Consider the following 14,432-nt stretch of genomic DNA (forward strand, 5'->3'; position numbering starts at 1 on the left):
GAGCCCATACACTTTTTGGACAACTGGAACAATCAGAAAGTTCTTTCTGGAGCAGCAGCAGCAGCCAGAAAGACCTGGGGCATTGGGTCGACCAAAGCCCTTCCCAAGGCTGCAGTGGCCCCAGCCAGTTAGCCCAGCCACCCTACCAGCCCCAGGGCTGCAACTGAACAGTGTTGGCCTCTTAATAAAAACAGCACCAAAGCAAAGCCCTAACTTCACTGGAGAAATAGCCCTGCGCCCTTCCATCCATTAACATTTTGCACCTTAATGTGGCCATATTTTTGGAAAGCCAATTCATATTGGCTGAGTAGCTTATTGGTATGCAGCTCTGGTTAGGGGTGGGGTATCCTGGGAGGGGGGCACTCTGCAAAGGGGATGTAATTAAGCCTCAGAATGTTCGATATATGCCCCAAAAGGGGGGCGGTACTTGGGGGACCTAGAGCAAGAATGATAGGCTTGTCCAAAAGGTTTGTGTGTATGAAGGCTTGACCGTTTCTGGGAAGTCCCACTGTGACTGCCACCCTTGCTCACCCCTAGCCCCCACCAGAGCAGGGCCACCCACTCACCCTTTGGGTGTCTAACTTCGAATTTCCCAAGCAGACCCTATCGGGCAGCTCTTCTCAAATAAAATACATCATCATTTGCTCCATTAGAAAATAAATGTATGGCTATATTATGGGATTTGCATTCCATTACCTTGGTTTGCATGCCATAAAACATTTATTACACCCTTGGGCTAAAGTCTTAATAATGACTGGGTGTGAGGCACTAATGTGGTGCTGGTCTTGCTCAGGAACCAGAGATTAATGCCTTTTGATGTCACTCAGCTAATAGTTGTGCTCACCAATTTGTCCCATCAGAAGACATTAGAGTCAGGCCCTGTGCAAGGGTGGGGGAACCACTGCTCAGCTTCAGCTAGGAATCAAGGCTCTCTGTTCAAAATGGCCGGAATGAAATCTCAGAGTTCCCCCTCTTCAATCCCCCATTCCACTTCCACAATCCCCCATTCATTCTACCCGCACCCCAGCCTTGGCCAAGTCCCCACCCCTGGGTGTGAAAACTACAAAAAGAGGTTTAAATGTCTGCCCTCCTGTCAGACAGCAGCGGAGGTGGCAGCAGTCATGGGTGGGCATGGATGTTTGTGTACGTGCATACATACACACACACATACACACACACTCCTCCCTTCCCTGTTAAGGAATTGCTTCTCCAGGCCTGCCTCATTCAGCTATGGAAGCCCAGGAGCCACTTCACTCCACAGCTAGACCTAGTCACAGCCCCCAGCCCAGGAGACAGGCCCAGGACGGCACCGAGCAGACCCTTTGGGGCTGTATTGTGGGTCTTTCATGTCATCAGATGACTTGGTTGGAGCAGCCCTGTGGCCAGGACTTGGGGAATGTCTTCTTGTGGGTTGCTGTGATTCTCTGTGGGGTCCTGGAGCATTCTTCTCAGAGACTAGAGATCTCCCCACTTCTTTTGCTCAAAGCCGTGGCCAGGAAGTGGCCAGTTACTTAATCCTTCTGCCTCTGTTTCTCCACAGAAATGCTGGAATTTAGTGGAAATGCTGGCATTTAGTGTATGTGTGTGTGCATGTGTGTGCGTGAGCCAGGGGTGCTGTCGGGATCCTGCAAATGTGTAGGACAGTTTTGCCCAGTGAATAATTCTCCCACATTCCATACAACTTTTGAAGTGCCCACCCAGGTCGCTGTGTACTCCACTTCCGTGATGAAGTAAATGGCTGTGCAGTGCACAATCTATACAACCATCAGAGAGGTCCTAGGTTTGACAGTCATCCCAGTGGAAAAACCTGTTTACAGTGACCAGAGCTCTAAATCTTACTGTTTTACATATAAGCATGGAGTATTTTTGCATGGCTTTAATGCACACTGGATTTTCTAGGACTGAAACTCTTGTGGCAATTGAGAAGGAAATTGTCCTCTGTTCTGCACAGATCCTTACCAAGCACTGTGCACCATTTCAGAAACCACCATTCATGCAGCCATGCTGTGGCCCTTAAGTCAACAGGACACCGCCCTGTGGCAGGCGGCACTGACAGCAGTTTCACTGTATGGTTTTGTCTTTAGGTGCAAGCATTCTACTTTTTAAATTATTCCTGAGCATTTACATATTGAAATATATATTTAATTATAACTTACTTTCCTTTGATTTCTCCTTTATCTTACAGCTGGGTCAATATATTGATTTTTTTAAAAATTCCGTGGATAGGTTTCTTATGTTATCTCTGCTTTCCATTCTGAGATAGTAAATGGGGTGTGACAAACCTGGTAATAAAAGAAAGCTGTGGGTCTGATGGGCTGGGTGCTGAAGCCAGTGAATTCTAACCTCAACATCTTTAGGAAGCCTTTTCTGACCACTTTTACCCCACACTCCCACCCAAAGCCTGCTTTCCTTCCTCCCTGAAATGAAGTGCTTCATAATGCCTACTTTCTCCTTTTTTTTCCCTTGATCATCTCAGGGACAATCGTGTCAGCTGTGCCCCAAGAAACATGAAAGCTCACCAAGGACAGCTTTGAAGTGGTCACTGTTCATGGCCCTGACCGGGTCCTGGAGTAAAGGACACCAGCTTGGCGTGCTGACCTGAAATACATGAGTCTGGCAGTGATAGGGCCCCTGGGAGCAGAAACCAGAGACAGGCACCCATAGCAAAGGAGCAAAGTCCAGAAAGCCCCGTCACAGCCTGAGAGAGCTGGGGCAAAATAGAGGGCCTCAAGACTCTAGAAGAGACGTTTCATAAGTCTCATTGAATTAAAGACCAATTAGAAAAAAAATTCATGGGAAATCATTGAAAAACAAGTAAACCATCCAAAGCCTGAGACTGTTTAAAAACAGCTTATTGGAAGTCCAAAGACCAGACAAGTTGAGGAATGAAGAAAACATCTTCTGTGGTGAGATGGTGACTTTAAAGTGACTTCTGTGGCAAAGAGGCATCCTTTGCAAATGGGAAGATTGGCCAAGCTCAGAGAACGGGGTTTAGGTAAGTTAATGGAAGATAGCACCATAAAAGGTTATTAAGGGGAACCTGGCTCTACTTAGGAGCTACACTTGTGATATCTGGGGGATGACTGCACATTCCCAAGGCAGAGTCCTTGTGTCCTAACCTGAGACAGACAATGGGCCCAGAACCCAGAAAAAAGGAGGCACTGCTGGGTCTCTGGTTATTTCTAGGGGTCCTCCATATGGATGTGATAGTCCACTTCAATTTTTCTTTTTTTTTTTTTTGAGACAGAGTCTTGCTCTGTCACCAGACTGGAGTGCAGTGGTGCAATCTCGGCTCACTGCAACCTCCACCTCTCAGGTTCAAGCGATTCCCCTGCCTCAGCCTCCCGAGTAGCTGGGACTACAGGCATGTCCCACCACGCCTGGCTAATTTTTTGTGTTTTAGTAGAGATGGGGTTTTACCATATTGGCCAGGATGGTTTTGATCTCCTGACCTCGTGATCCATCCGGCTTTGCCTCCCAAAGTGCTGGGATTATAGGCATGAGCCACCACACCTGGCCTCAATTTTTCAAAGAAAGAAAAAAGGAAAAATGCTCACACTCATGCTGCATTTTTGGAAAGTCGATTTTTAAATGTGTCTGTATTTCAGGTTAGAAGAGTTATGAAAGAAAACCCAGGAGGAGAGTAGTAGATAGCCTTCATCACTGGGTTCCAGACACTGCTTGAGTTCATGTCCTAGCCCCACCACTGCATAGCTGGGTGACCTTAAGCAAGTTACTTAACCTCTCTGTGCTTCAGTTTTCTCCCCTCTGGAATGGGGTAATATTACTTTATTGGCTTATGAAAATGAAATGAGTTAATATGATATATGCTTAGAATAGTGCATGGCCTATGGTGAATGCTCAATAAGTGTCTGCTTAGGTGGTTGTTACTCTCAAGAAAAGGGCCAAGTTGCATTAGTTCCCGCTCCCTTCCTGCTGATTAACCAATGAAGGGTGGCTTTGGGAACACAAGAGAGGAGTCAGGGCCGGCATATGTGCCTCTTACTTTCCTGGAGGAGCCCCAGTGATGAGGTCAAGTGCTCTGGTCCTGGTTCTAAACCCACTGTTTAGAGTAGCAAGTATATTTGAAGTGGAGATTACCCCTTTGGCTGCAAAGATTCAGCTAGGTAGGGGACAAGGAGTGACTGTGTCACTATAAAGTTATCTACATAGGTAATCTGTGTCTCCCAAAACATTCTGATTAGAGAACATTGTGCTTAGGAGGGATGCTCCCTCTAGGCCATGGGAGCAAATAGGTTTGAGCTCTTTTGTATATACCATTGCTTGATAACAGCTGTGGGCTATATCCTATTGGGGATTCTGAATCCACATCCGGATGTCGGGGAAAGGGTGCCAAGATCAAACAGTTAGTGATGCAGGCTAGGAACACAGGATACAGAAGTGTCAGCACTGGCTGGAGAGTAAAAAACCCTGTCTGCCCATAATAGCCTGGCCAGAGGTAGCCTGGGTTCCTAGATGTGGCATCCACATCCCGAGCAATGGTAAGACAGGATGGTGATTGCTTGCTACCAAAAGGCAGGCAACGTGACTTCTCAGCTCTCCTCCACCAGGCCTGGGCCCCTGCGAGCTTCACCTCACTTAACCTCTCTGCCTCTGTGTCCCCACAAGTAAGTGCCTCAGAGGGACATCCAAGGGGTACTGGGGAAATTGTAGGACGTTTGAACTGTACGAGGTCCTGGAGGTTGTACACACACAGTGCCCCGAGGCCTTTACCCTTACCATGTCTGTGCTCTGAACCTGATTCCAGCCACCAGCATCTGCAGTTCTTTGCCTGAGCTTTCTCTAGCCACTGGTGTGCCTTTATAAGGCAGGTTGGAAGAAGTCCTCGACCAGTGACCAACAGGATTGTTGTGTAAATATCCTAGCTCCTTCATCCCGTGGATGAGATAACTCTTGAGATGTATGTTCTGCAATGTCTCCCAAAGTTTCCCAATGGGAGAGAGCTCCAGGTCCCTTTACTGCTAGCTTGCTTAATAATGTACCTCTTTCTGGCTCCTCTCCTTTCCTGATTCAATTCTCCACTCCTGGGGTCACCTCCCAAATCCTTATCTCAGAATCTGCTTCTGCCAAACTAAGGCAGAGGTTAGCTGGCTGCACCACTTTGCGTTACTGAAGCAAGATAATTGCCAACACACTTGCCCACCAGAAAGGCCCTATGTGTATCTACCTGGCTACGTATCCACCTAGCAAGGCCTACACACAGCCCAGAAAGAATCAGAACATTTGCATCTTTAGGAAGAAGTTGCCTCCCCCAGCTCAGGAAATTGTCCCTCTACCCCCTATCCAGAAAATCCTGTAGCCTGTGTTGAGATCTCCCTCTCTGGTTCTCTCTCAACAGCCGTCTGTTCCTAACAACCCCACCCACGCACCAGAGCTTCTCTGACTTGATATTGCAGGATGCTGTCACTTGAAATTAATTGCAACTAATTAAAAATGATCCGGTTAGGACAATTGCACAATGGCGCTCCGGAGACTGCTTCATTCCCAGAGGTTTGGTGGCGTTTGCGGCTGCTGCAGCCCTGGTCTGCTGGACGGGGCCATACATCATTGTGTCATTTTACATTGTTATTTCTCTGAAAGCAGCAATTTAAAAGAGTCTCAGATGAACCTTGAGCAACTTCGTGCTAAAAAGAAAAATGTTACTGTCCAAGATCTGTAAAATATAACATATAGGCTCAAAGAAGCCTCTTGACATGAAAAGCGGCCCTAAGTTTGTGCTGCGATTTGCATATAATATATAACGTTGTAGTAAAAGGACCCACAAAGCAGAAGGCGGCTGTGGAGCATCGATCCTCATCCCCTTTGTTCAAACTGGGTCACCTACTGTCCCTGGTTATTATTTTATCACAGCCATTCCTCACGTAAGGTGACAGGACAGCATCTAACCTACTGGGTTCCAGGGACTGCCACACCTCCCCCTTATTTAGTAGAAGACCCAAGGGTCCTTCTTCGCTCTGATTCTGAAAGCATTGCGGGTCCTGCTTCGTCCTGCCATTTTCCAAGCTGATCCCAGGAGCAGTAGTCCTGTTAGGAAGAGCCATTTATTGGACTTGGGGAAGGCCCAGTAAACCTTGAGTTAGGGCATTGAACCTTGGTAAGCATACAGAATGCCCCGATACCTCACTAGGAGGGAGTTCAGGCAGCTCAAATGAATTCTGGCCCTATGTTCTTGAGCTACAAATCATTCCTCTTAGGCTACCTGCTGCCCCATCTAGTAGCTCTGTGGTCTCCGTGGTGCCCTTCAAACCTCTCTACATCAACAGGATAGGAGAGAAGCAGGCATTTGAGCAGAAAGGGGTATGTCCCAAAAGCATCTTCCAAAATTATCCTTCTAATCCTCTGGCTCATTCTGCAACTTTAAAAAATGAGCTGATTTTTCAAGAGTACCAATAAGAATAACAAATCTCTGCAAAATAGAAAGGTTCAAAAATAAAAAATCAAGATCTTTAAAATGAAAGGTCCAGGAATAGAAAGGACTAGACAGAAGAGATGAAAGGAGAAGGAATAGTAAAGAGATATGCAGATAAATCTTATGTAATTACTAAAATTTGACTCTGGGCTTCCTGGAGGCCAAAGCAAAGAAGGAAAATAAGACATATGATTAATTACAAATGTTACACAGTTTTTAAAGAAAAAGCAGACCAGCTCCTTAACAGAATCAAGGTTCTTTTGCATTGACCTCATGTGGGTCGTGTACCTGACATTGCCCTCCACACACCCTCATACTTCAGGCAGGGGTAAAGCTCGTGTAGATCCCTGCATTGGAAATGGATGACCTGGCAAGCCAACTCTCTTGGAAATCCAGGAGATTTGCATCGAATATGTGGTTCACTAATGGATGGTTTCATTCAGGGGTGAGACTTTAATACTGGAAAAGTGCAAGGACTAACTCTAACCTGACCTCCAAATTATTTTCCATACAAAGTGTTTCTTTCAGCTCTGCTTTTATTGGAAGCTGAGTAGCAGACAGTTTGAGGTAATAGTTTCAAAGACTGGAATGCAGGTATTCAATATGCCTGAGAAGTGGATTTAGATACATCAATTACAGTGCATCTGTACAGTGGGATACTATGCAAACATCAATAAAAACAAGGGAGACTTCACATGCTGTTAGGAAAGGTTAAGATACATTATTAAATGGGAAAAAAAGTAAGTTGCAAAACAGTGGGTATATTATTGTCCCACTTGTATCAAAAATTAATAATAAAGCATGTGGGTATAGAAAATTTCTAGAAGGATATACAAAAATTGGTGAGTGTTTAACTTTGGATGAGAATTTTCCAGCTTACCCAAGCCCTCCTTACTATAATTCCGTATTGCTTTTTCATATGGTTTGCTCTGTGTCTCTACCCAAATCTCACCTTGAATGGTAATAATCTCCACAGGTTAAGGGTGTGACCAGGTAGAGATAACTGAATCATAGGGGCAGTTTCCCCCATGCTGTTCTCGCGATAGTGAATGAGTTCTCATGAGATCTCATGTTTTTATAAGGGGCTTCACCCTTCACTGGACTCTCATACTTCTCCTTCCTGCCATCATGTGAAGAAGGATGTGTTTGCTTCCCCTTCTGCCATGATTGTAAGTTTCTTGAGTCCTCCCTGGCCATGTGGAAATGTGAGTCAATTAAACCTCTTTCCTTTACAAATTACCCAGTCTCAGGCAGTTCTTTATAGTAGCGTGAGAATGGACAAATACACTTTTAGATTTTAAAAATAGTTTTTGAAAAGTTAATTGAGAAAACAATGCAGTTTTGTTAACAAAGAATGAAGCAGATCAGCATTACTGAAGAAATAAGATATGAAGGAAGAATCTGGATAGATATGAAGTAGTTATCTTGGTTGCCAGGCCCATACCTGTAACCCCAGCACTTTGGGAGGCCGAGGTGGGTGGATCACTTGAGGCCAGGAGTTTGAGAGCAGCCTAGCCAACATGGCAAAACCCCATCTCTACTAAAAGTATAAAAATTAGCCAGGCGTGGTGGTGGGTGCCTGTAGTCTCAGCTACTCGGGAGGCTGAGGCAGGAGAATCGCTTGAACCCCAGACTTGGAGGTTGTGGTGAGCCAAGATCGTGCCACTGCATTCCAGCCTGGATGAGACTCCATCTCAAAAAAAATAAAATGAAATGAAGTGGTTATCTTGAGGAGGTAAGAGTACTACAGACTTCCACCTTCTAAGTTAATTTCTGTAACATTTTTAATAAGTAGGTATTTACTTTTATAATAATAATAATTTAAAGACACTAAGCCAAGACTATTAGGTTGACTTTTATGACAATAAAGAAGCCTAACCAAGACTTGTGCAAATGAATGGCCACCCTATCCCTTCAGGGCAGGGGCCAGGAAAGAATCTGCCGGCAAGACAAGAATTTTTCTTAAGAAAACAGTGGGCTGTCTATTCTGGCACACAAATCAATGAATGATCTTGACATTAACATTCTGGCCTCATGAGCAATAATGCTCATCTGGGAAGGTGCTTGTGGCTGAATCCTGAAGCTGGGGTGTTTTACATTTAAAAATTCCCATTGTTTCACAGTGAGATATATCAGAACTATTAACTAATTTTTAACAATTCTGGCTATTTCTTTCTCTGTCTCTCTCCAGCCTGTTACCCCTTCAAGTGAAGCTGTTTTATGCTGGATGCCTCAAGGAAGAGAGGACAGAGGAAGAAATGTCCTGACTTTTGACTTTTAAAAGCCTGGCTCAAATGAGAAGAGTGAGGGACAGGAAAAAGGGCCCAGGGAAAGAAGTAAAAAATGATGTATGAGAATATCTCACTGCCAAGACTAGCAAATGGGGACCTGGGAGGGTCAGAGGTGAGGATCTGAGAGGACCAGGACTGTCCCTGGAGGAACTGTGCCTGGAGCAGAGGCAGCACCCAGGGAGCTCCAAACTTCCTCTTAGAGAAGCTGAGTCAGCACTCCTGGTCCACAGAATCTCCGTCTAAGGGTTAAGATGTGGATCAAGAAAGGCTGGAAGGCTGCAGGACTTCAGGAGGGAATGCGGGAGGCCGCTCAGCCTGGGACATGATTGTTTAATGGTTTGAACCCAAACACTGGGAGCACTCAATAGAAATCTGTTGTGGTTTGGCATCAGCAGGTAGGTGTTTCCAGAGCTGACTGGATCCCTCTCTACCTCTTCTCTCTCTCTGTACCTGCTTCAGCCTTTGCTGTCACTGCCCAAGATCTTTGCTCCTCGGTCTATACGGCCTACCGTGGCTGCTCTCAGACTTATATGTCCTTGATTTAACACCCAAAGCCAGACTGACTTCTTTCTCCAGTCTCGGCCCCTTATTCCTGAGGCCATTTGTGATTGGCCCAGCTTGGATCAGGTAGGTGCCCATCAGGCATTCATCCCTGGACCAATCTGTGGCACATGGGGCTGGAGTCCATTGTATTAAGTCTGCAGATACCAGGGTAATCTATGATGGGAGTGATGGGGTGGGTGGGGTGGTCTCTGAGGGGAAAGCCATGACCATTCCCCTTGGCTTTCACTCTACTCCGTGCCTACCATCTTACCTCTGCCACCGTCTGCTCCACGTGCCCACCTGCCTCATTCAGTCTATTTTTTTTTTTTTTTTGGAGATGGAGTCTCAGTCTGTTGCCCAGGCTGGAGTGCAGTGGCACAATCTCTGCTCACTGCAATCTCCGCCTCCTGGGTTCAAGTGATTCTCCTGCCTCAGCCTCCCAAGTAACTGGGATTACAGATGCCCACTACTGCTGCCTGGCTCATTTTTGTATTTTTGGTAGAGACAGGGTTTCACCATGTTGCCCAGGATGGTCTCAAACTCCCGACCTCAGGTGATCTGCCTGCCTTGGCCTCCCAAAGTGCTGAGATTACAGGTGTGAGCCACTGTGCCTGGCCCAAAAAGAGTTTTTATTGTGTATTTTTATTAATACAAAAGCAACATACGTTCATTGTAGAAAGATAGACTCTTACATGCCAAGAAGCACAAGTCTCTTGGATTTAGAAAATCAAAAAAGACGTGGTCCAGAGAGGGAGGTAAACAAGTAACTCAGTGACATTCGTACTGAACGTTGTGATTGGGCTCGTCTACTCCACTAAAGGGCGAGGCACTCGAGAGCAGAGACAGTATCCACCGCAGCATCTAAATAGTTCAAAATAGGGCATAGGTTTTCTGTAAGCACTTGCCTGACTTAATGAATGACTATGCCCTGAGGCTCAGCCTTGCCAGAGTGGCTGGGAAATCCACTCAGCCTGGGACAGGATTGTTTAATGGTTTGAACCCAAACACTGAGAGCACTCAATACAAATCTATTGTGGTTTGATAAGAGTAGGTTGGTGTTTTCAGAGCTGACTGCAAGATCAGTCTAAGCCCCTGTGGGCAACAAACCCCAATCCAAGCCTGAGTTTCCTGGACTGTGTTCAGGTTTGGGAGAGTTTAAGGGTATTTTCCCAACTGGAGCCCTCTTTGGGTCTCCAAGGCATCCTGGATCTGCTTCCATTACAGCCCCCATTAGCCTTCTGGGGCTCTTTCTCATTCACAGCTTGGTTTGCCCAGTAGGCAGAGAGCCAGAGAAGGCAAAGATCTTTTCTTGTTCACCCCCGTGTCCTTGAAAGCTTCCTTCCAGAGAGAGGAAAGAAGGAAGGGAAGAAGAGAGGAAGGAAGGAAAAGAGCCATTCTGCTCTGGTACACTGTGAAAAGCGAACCTCTTCTCAAGGAGCACAAGCTCCGCCCCTCTTCAGGGTGGTACATGTATCCCCCATCTTTTGCGACTGTCAGCTGCGGACCGCTCACGGCTCAGCTCTTCACTGGGCATTGCCCTTGGCTGCAGGGAACTGCTTTGCCCAAAGTTATGGCTCTATGTATGTGGCCTGTGGCCAGTGACTGGCAGATGGAGACACAAAGGCCAGCCCTTTGCTTCAATTGAGGACAACTCTGGGGGCCATCTCAGCTCCAGAGCATCCTCCAAGACTGGATGAGGTGTCTGCTGCAACGACATTTGGGGTCACTTTCCCTCCTCCCAGTCCTGTCTTCTCAGTTTTCTTCCAGATGTATCTCCTGAGAGCGTTCCCCAATATACCTGCATGCACCTCCTCCTCTCAGTGTATCTTTCCAGTCGAAGACACTCACCTTGCAGACTCGGTGCCTGCACGATATCTGGAGCCTCCATTAAAGGCTGTGGTCACTCATCCACCTGGGATGACCTTTCCTACAGACCAAGGGAGCTCTGCACACTGTTCTCAACACCAGACCATGTGAGGCTGAGGGAGGGGCACTGGAATGAGAGAATCTGGAAGCCCTGGGTTCTGCCACTGGAGAGCCAGGTGACTTGGGCAACTCCATTAACTCCTCAGACCCACAAGCTTCTCAAATGCAAAACAAGGAGAGGAATTTCTTGCCTCATAGAGTTAATTCAGAATTCATAAGTGAATCGGCTTTGTACAGTACTGGGCACAAAGTAGAAATACACAAGTGTGAAGAAAGTTTGGCTTTCAGAGCCTCCTGGCCATCTCCAGCTCCCTACCTCCCTCTGTCCCTGCCCTCTTTCCACACATCATTCCAGGACAGGTGTGGCCAGCAGCAGAAGGGCCACCTGACCCCCACCAGGAGGCCTGTGGCTTTGGAACTAATGTTACTTTCTGTGGCTCTCCACATTGACTTGGCATAGTCTGAAATGTAAGTCACTTAAGATCTATTAAAAAGTAAGTCATCCCCTTCCCCCCCTTCTCCCTCTCCTCTTCTTTATCTTTCTCTCTTTCTCTTTCCTTTTTCTTGCTGATATTATGAAAAGGGCTGGCATTCTGATTGTTCTATATTCAGGTTTAATCCTTATTTTAATAAAGTTTTCACGCCAAAAAAAAAAAAAAAGTAAGTCATGGCCTGGCATGGTGGCTCATGCCTATAATCCCAGCACTTTGGGAGGCTGAGGTGGGTGGATCTCTTGAGTCCAAGAGTTCGGGGCCAGCCTGGCCAACATGGTGAAACCCTGTCTCTACTAAAAATACAATTAGCCAGCCGTGGTGGTACACGCCTATGGATCCAGCTACAATATGGGAGAAACACTTGAACCTGGGAGATGGAGGTTTCACTGAGCTGAGATCATGCCACTGCACCTCACCCTGGGCTGCAGAATGAGATTCCATCTCAAAAAAATAAATAAATAAAAAGGTAAGTCATGCCCTCTGTTCCCACAGCTTCCTGTCCTACTCAGGGTCTAACAGTCGGGTCCCCTCTTATTTTTCTGACCCTTTTCTGCAACTGAGCCTCTTAATTTCCTCCAGCCACATCAGCCTCTAGCCGTGTATCACGCACACCAGACAGACTTCCACCTGGGGTCTTTGCACTTGCCACCCCCGCATCCTAGAAGAGCTTTCCACCCAGCTCACTCTCTCTTCCCCTTCAAGTTCTTACCGAAGGTCAGAGAGGCCTTTCCTGACACCCCTGCCCCATTAAAAATAGCAAAACTCCCTGGCCCTGCCTATCCCAACTCTCCACTTCAGCACTCCTCACCATCCAACATGCCATGGAGTTTTATTCACTGCTTGTCTTTCTCCATTGGAAGAGAGAACAGGGATCTCTGCTTGTTTTATTTTCTGCTGTCTCCCAGTACCTACAATGGCATCTGGAATGAAATATATGCCCAATAGGTTTTGTTAAGTGAATGAATGAACCTGTTTGTATGCTTCACAGGCAGGTGAAACTGAGCAAAGCAAATCCACTAGTGAAACCATAGCAAATTGATGCTAGCCCTTGGAAAGGAGACATAAAAGTCCCCAAGCTTGCCTAGAATCGAAAGTTCATCAGAAAACCAAACACCGCATGTTCTCACTCATAAGTGGGTGTTGAACAATGAGAACATTCGGACACAGGGAGGGGAACATCACACACTGGGGCCTGGGGGTGAGGGGCTGGGGAGGAATAGCAGGGGGTTGGGGGATTGGGAACGGATAGCATTAGGAGAAATACCTAATGTAGATGACAGGGCGATGGATGCAGCAAACCATTACCATGGTGTGTATATACCTATGTAACAAACCTGTATGATCTGCACATGTACCCCAGAACTTAAAGTATAATAAATAATAAAATAAAAATAAAAAATAATAAAGTTTTTGCCAGGCCAAGGCAGTACCTAGGGTCTTTCCTGCCCCCCCAACCTGGGAACTTCTTGAGGGTAGGAGCCATTGCCTCACTATCTCTCTATTAGCTCCTTAGTGGCCAGCACCATCCCTGGTAAGTGCCTGATTTGGTTATGTGCCAATGCATCAAGGTGCTGGGAGCTGAGGGGAAGTGGCCTGTATCTTCAGGCACAGGGGCAAAGGCATCTGCAGATGCTGACATAGTCATCTGCTTCTTGGTGCAGCCTTTGGTGTTAGCCAGTGTTTCCCAAAGTATGTCCTATAGAACCCCAGTGCCAATAGGTAGTAAGTGGAAAAAAGGCTGCGATCCCGATCCGATGAGTTTGGGATGGATTAAGTAAACAGGTTTCCCAACTCCAGGACTTTCCAGAGCCTTTTTTTTTTTTTTTTTTTTTTTTTTTGAGATGGAGTCTTGCTCTGTCACCCACGTTGGAGTGCAGTGGCGCTATCTCGGCTCACTGTAACCTCCACCTCCTGAGTTCAAGTGATTCTCCTGCCTCAGCCTCCCAAGAAGCTGGGACTACAGGTGCGTGCCACCACGACCAGCTAATTTTTTTGTGTATTTAGTAGAGACGTGGTTTTACTGTGTTAGCCAGGCTGGTCTCGAACTCCTGACCTCGTGATCCTCCTGCCTTGGCCTCCCAAAGTGTTGAGATTATAGGTGTGAACCACCACGCCCAGCCCAGAGCTTTTCATATGTAAATATAAGTCCAAGTGGAGGCTTATATTTTGAAAAGTTATCCAAACTACCTGACCATTGGACCCATCTTTCTTTTTCTTTTTTCTTTTTTCCTTTTTGAGATAGTCTGACTGTCACCCAGGCTGGAGTGTAGTGGCACGATCACAGCTCACTGCAAACTCCACCTCCTGGGTTCGAGGGATTCTCATGCCTCAGCCTCTCTAGTAGCTGAGATTACAGGCCTGTGCCTCCATGCCCAACTAATTTTTATGTTTTTAGTAGAGACTGGGTTTTGCCATTTTGGCCAGGCTGGTCACAAACTCCTGGCCTCAAGTGATCTGCCCACCCGGGCCTTCCAAAGTGCTGGGATTACAGGCATGAGCCACCAAGCCTGTAGAACCCATTTTTCAAGGAGAATAAAAGATCCACAAAGTACTCTTTGAGCAACAGTGGCATAACCTCACATCTATCAGAAATGCAAGGGATTCTGGAGGAAATCTAGTGCTCCACTCCCTCTTCACAGAGGAGGAAGTGAGAGAGGGAACCCCAGAGAGGGAACCGGAGGTACTGCAGGTCACAAGGCAGATCAGCGGTGAGGCCGGGGCTAGAATCAGCCAGCTCTAGCTTCCAGG

At 46.6% G+C, this 14,432-nt stretch overlaps 1 long non-coding RNA gene across 3 annotated transcripts in view; it reads left to right on the forward strand.

Annotated features, from left to right (window-relative positions):
- The window catches only part of LOC105726743 (uncharacterized), a 100,094-nt gene extending 87,239 nt beyond the window's left edge, over positions 1–12,855 (forward strand). For all 3 annotated transcript variants that reach the window (XR_010341816.1, XR_002479082.2, XR_010341817.1), the window contains 2 exons: positions 2,477–2,995; positions 8,622–12,855. This is a non-coding gene — a long non-coding RNA (uncharacterized LOC105726743). The remainder of the gene's footprint in view (positions 1–2,476; positions 2,996–8,621) is intronic.
- Positions 12,856–14,432: the final 1,577 nt, after the last annotated feature.

The sequence above is a fragment of the Aotus nancymaae genome, unplaced genomic scaffold (genome assembly GCF_030222135.1).
Source record: "Aotus nancymaae isolate 86718 unplaced genomic scaffold, 86718_ANA_hifiasm-v0.15.2.pri h1tg000010l, whole genome shotgun sequence".
Classification (NCBI taxonomy): Eukaryota; Metazoa; Chordata; class Mammalia; order Primates; family Aotidae; genus Aotus; species Aotus nancymaae.